The following is a 5,111-nucleotide window of genomic DNA, read 5'->3' on the forward strand; positions in this document are numbered from 1 at the left end:
TGCTGCTGACACAGTTGTGTTCAACCCTATAGATGCAGTGTCCGATTCTCTGGGAGCAAGATCTAAAAATCTTCCAAGAGCTTTGTAGGCCCCCATCTTCCCCGGTCTTTCTATGGAGAGAGCCTGGAATTTCTCATGTTCCCGCTCAGATGAGAGTATTGCACCCTTGGCCATGTCTGGTGATGGGATAGACGCAGCATTCGATTCTCTCACTGACACCATCCCTGAACTTCTCTTCAAAAGTTTTCCCAGCACTTTCTCCTGGTTACCAACAGCAGGTTGACGAATAGCTAGGATGGGCCTCTTCCCTTTTTCTTTGTCAACCACAGAATATTCTCCAAGAGCTGGTTCCGCTATGAGTTGCAGTGCTCCTCCCGCCTTTGAGTGCTAGTGCCAGTGCTCGTAGGTGGGTGCGAATCACGGTGTTGCCATCGGCTTGCATCGAAATGTGTGCTCACTTCTTCAAGTTATCGGCTGCCTGGTTGATCTTCTCTCCTTGCTCTGTAGCTTTCAATTGACTGTAGTTCTTAGCCGACATGCCGTCTGTTTTTGCCATGAACATGACATTCAGGAGAAACCCATTTGTGCCCTTCTGTTTGTGTCAGCCACATCTTTGATTTGGTGCATAGAGCCTCTTTTGGGAACTTTGTTTGTGATGGGGTAAACTTTATTGGGCTAAGTGTTGCATCAGGGAGTCCCAAAGCTTTTTGGCCTGCTAAAGAAAGGCCTTAGTGTTGGGCTAGCTAAGGCGTCCTTTCACAGATGGCGTCCACGTGGACGGCCAACACTTTTTGAGGTGAGAAGGGGTGCGAAACTTGGGGAGTCGCGAGGTGGAACGCAGAAGACGGGCTGGTCAGCGCCTGCAGATCCTCGATTGCCTGAGAGAGAGACAGATCCTCAATTGCCTGTGTGTGTGTGAGAGAGAGAGAGAGACTGTGTAGTGACGTGGCTGTGTACCTTCCTCCTTACCTTCCTGTGCAAACCCTCGATTGCCTCAAAGAGAGAGAGAGAGAGAGAGAGAGAGAGAGAGAGAGAGAGAGAGAGATCATCTCTTTGGATCGCACTTCCTCCTGCTTTTTCACCGGAGAGGAGCAACTCTTGTCGCTGCGGTTGCAATCCCGGTTTCCCGTAGAGTAGTCTCTTCGTCTGCAACCATGCTTGTCTATCAGGATCTGCTCTCAGGTGATGAGCTCCTCTCCGACTCCTTTCCTTACAAGGAGATCCAGAATGGGATCTTGTGGGAGCTAGAGGGCAAGTGGGTTGTAAAAGGTGCTGTTGATGTAGACATCGGTGCAAATCCCTCTGTTGAGGGGGGTGAAGATGATGAGGGTGTGAGCGACGAAGCCATCAAAGTCATGGATATTGTTGATACCTTTAGGCTTCAAGAGCAACCATCCTTCGACAAAAAAACTTTCCTAGCATTCATTAAGAAGTACATCAAGAACTTGACTAAGGTGATACCCGATGATCAGAAAGACAATTTCAAGAAGAATGTTGAGGCTGCTGTGAAATGGATTTTGAGCATGCTGAAAGACTTGCAGTTCTTTGTAGGGGCTCTTGGCCATGGGGATTTACAAGATCAGGTCCACCCCAAGCTCCACAAGGACAAATCGATCACACGGCATGATATGACAACACTCACCAACCATACTTGACAAAGGCCATACCACGTACATCTGCATACGTAATTCATAAACACCAGGCTGATGTGCTCTTTTACATTTTTGATAAGAGATGATCCCACTTGAACCTGTAAAGAGGCATCCTTGTTCCCCCAATTTGGGTGCTCTCAGCGTCTATCACTGCTCATGGCCTCTTTTAGCATGCAGCCTTGGTTCTTGCATTAGAGCGCTGTCAAGTCCCTGCAACAATGTTGTCTGCTCCTTGGTATCCCCCTACAGGTATCACTTTCCTCTATTCTACTCACGAGCTGCCAATTGCATTTGGGCTAGACCCTCCTTATCCTCTTGTTGTACAATGAAGGACGATGCTTCTATTGTGTTTGCATACTACAAGGATGGGGCAACTGATCCCACTTTCCTGTACTCCACTCCTTGAAGGAAGTCAAGTATTAACAGGAAAGTGCTTCTGTTTAGAGCTAATGTATCTCCTACGGATTGAGTGTAATCAGATTCGGAACTGAATGTTTTGATAGTCCTGGCGGAGTTCAAGCAGCATGCTGGAATGGCTGTTGTTTTGCAGTTTTTGTTGATATGGTGTTCCGTGTCTTGTTGTGGCTTATCTGGACGCAAAAATGGCTAGTCATCTCTTCAGTCTGCATTAGGTTGAAGAGCTTGTAATGTCAATTTTAGATATTTGTTTTGTTTCTCAAAAAAAAAAGAGAGAGCGAGAGAGAGAGAGATCATGGTGCGCACCTACATGAGAGAAAGAGAGAGAAACTATTACCTTTTCCTTTGGATTTCTCATGAGTGTACCTTGCTTATTGCTGCATTAATGAACTCATTTTGTCGTTCAGTTCAAGGAGCAAGCACAAGCCTATGAGGTGCTAAGTGATCCAGAGAAAAGAGAAATATATGACCAGTATGGTGAGGATGCACTTAAGGAGGGAATGGGTGGAGGAGGTGGCCACAATCCTTTTGACATTTTCGAGTCCTTCTTTGGTGGTGCAGTCTTTTTGGAGGTTTGTGCAAGCTATTCTACAATTAGAAGGATGTGAAGTAGTGCCAGGAATTGTTTGAGTTTAATTTTAATGCTACTACTTTTTAATATGAATTATTGTAGCTAGTATGATGAGTTGTTATAAATTTGTAAATGGGTTACCAAATTGTATTGAATCTTGAGTATGTGGTAGCAGCCGAGGCAATAGACGTCAAAGGCGTGGAGAGGATGTTGTCCACCCTCTGAAGGTCTCTCTTGAGGACTTGTACAATGGCACATCTAAGAAACTATCTTTGTCAAGAAATGTCCTTTGTCCAAAGTGCAAAGGGTATGGTACCCAGCTGTCACTTTTACGTGGTCTTTGTATTTGCTCAACGTGAAAGAATGCCTATGGTTATTCCGTGTTGCAGGAAAGGCTCAAAAAGTGGAGTCTCCATGAAATGTGTTGTCTGTCAAGGGTCTCGTATGAAGGTTTCTATAAGACAGCTTGGCCCTGGTATGATTCAACAGATGCAACATGTTGTCCTGGCTGTAAAGGTTCAGGTATGGTCTTCTGGGTTACGCCTTTTTGAAATTTCGAGGAAAAAGAATTGGACTGCTGACCAATATGTGCTGGTGCAAGTGAAACTATAAGTGAGAAGGACAAGTGTACACAATGCAAAGGTGAAAAAATGGTACAGGACAAGAAAATGATGGAAGTGCATGTAGAGAAAGGCATGCAACATGGGCAAAAAATCACATTTCCAGGAGAAGCAGATGAGGCGGTAGGTGCCCTTATATGCAAGGTTATCAATCTACTTTGACACGGTTGGAGCTCAAACTCTATAACTGTTTTTTCCGGCAGCCCGATACTCTCAGGTGATATTGTCTTTGTTCTGCAACTCAAGGAAAATGCCAAATTCAAAAGAATCATTTTTGGGGAAGACACATTGGAAGCCTGCAAGGTTGGTCTTCTGTGCTCATGTGGCTCATTGTGGATTCACCTTAAGTTATGATTATTAATTGAGATTTTTCTTGCAGTTTTATAAGGATTTCTCCACTGCCCTAAAAGGCATTGTTGGGACAAGCGAGGGGGAGGTGACCGAATCATTGGCGTAGCAATTTTCTGTAAATATGAGAGTTCCATTGGAGTTAATGTATAGAAAATGTAAATACGAGAGTTCCAATTGGAATTCATCATGTATAGCAAATGTCAGCTTTTCACATAGATGGAAAGAGGCTTATCCTCAAGTTTTATAGCGCTGCAATTGGCTACTGTAAAGTTTGTAGGTGTTTTTCCCAAGGCTAACACTTCAGGTTCAATCGAACCATTACTTGTGCCTCATTGGACGATAATATGATGAAATTTGGTGGGGTTTGGACGAGCATTTGACAAGAATAATGTGAAGAACACTCTCAACCTACCCCATTCTTTAGGAACACAAAGATGATATCTGTCATGGGTGTCTTGCAGCATATGCTCTCTTCCCTGTAATGTATAGTCGAAAGGATATAAAAACACATGCTTAGCAATCTATCAATGCTTTGTAATGAATCAAAGCCTCGTACTTCGGGCTCTTATCATTATATATATGCCTTCCATCCCTTCATTGTGAGAGAAATACACGTTCAAAAGTTCAATCATAACAATGCCTTTGATGATGTGTTGTGCAAGCTTTCTTTTGGCAGAGATTTTCCTTCTGAGAAATGTGAGAAATTGTTGTGAAAACTCATTGAATTGCTAGGAACATGATGACGCCGACAGAAGTAAAGAAATATGCATTCCCCACGACTAAGGTGGGTGGTATATACCCATCTCCAGTATATGTCCATCCCTGCCATGCTAATGAAGAAATATGCATTCCCCACGACTAAGGTGGGTGGTATATACCCATCTCCAGTATATGTCCATCCCTGCCATGCTAATGAAGAAGAGTTGCAAATACATGGAAAAAATATCATTGTGGGCAGGCCCTCGTGATCCCTCACCTTGTTTGGCTAGCGTTGGGTCAACCGCCAGTGGTTCCCGCCCCCAGACCACTACTATGTTCGTTTCACAAAAGGTCTTGATGATATCTGAGGCACCTTCAGGGTTGGTGAGCTCGTGCCACTATTGTGGTGAAGCTGACTGCGTCAGCCCATGTTCTGTGTGCATCCTTTGACAAGTCAGGACTCACAGCAGGTGTTAGATTTATGAGAGGCTTTTGTGTGACTGCCTCGACCTACATTTATTTCTTATTCTTATGTGCTCTTTGAGCCTGCGATATGATTATTTACTTGGGTAGGTGACCCAAAATACGGTTTTAACCTATGTCCATTTATTAATTATGGGTGAATTATCCCATCAAGTTTAACTAAATTAATTGCTCTTAGAGTCTCTTCCTCCCAGACCGTGAATGGTCCAATCCATCTGAGCTTTAGCTTACTCGGAAATTTTCTGGCTCTGGAATTGTACACAAGGACTTGATCTCCTTTGGTGAATGTTTTGTGCTTACTATGTTGGTGTGCCCATG

The 5,111-nt window shown here is 44.0% G+C and overlaps 2 pseudogenes; both read left to right on the forward strand.

Moving 5' to 3' along the window:
* The first annotated feature begins 1,057 nt into the window (after positions 1-1,057).
* LOC147434523 (translationally-controlled tumor protein homolog pseudogene) lies at positions 1,058-1,670 on the forward strand (annotated as a pseudogene).
* A 307-nt stretch (positions 1,671-1,977) lies between these two features.
* LOC147434524 (dnaJ protein homolog 2-like) lies at positions 1,978-3,917 on the forward strand (annotated as a pseudogene).
* The last annotated feature ends 1,194 nt before the right edge of the window (positions 3,918-5,111 follow it).

This window comes from Adiantum capillus-veneris, chromosome 19, assembly GCF_014529385.1.
Source record: "Adiantum capillus-veneris isolate H3 chromosome 19, ASM1452938v2, whole genome shotgun sequence".
Lineage (NCBI taxonomy): Eukaryota > Viridiplantae > Streptophyta > Polypodiopsida > Polypodiales > Pteridaceae > Adiantum > Adiantum capillus-veneris.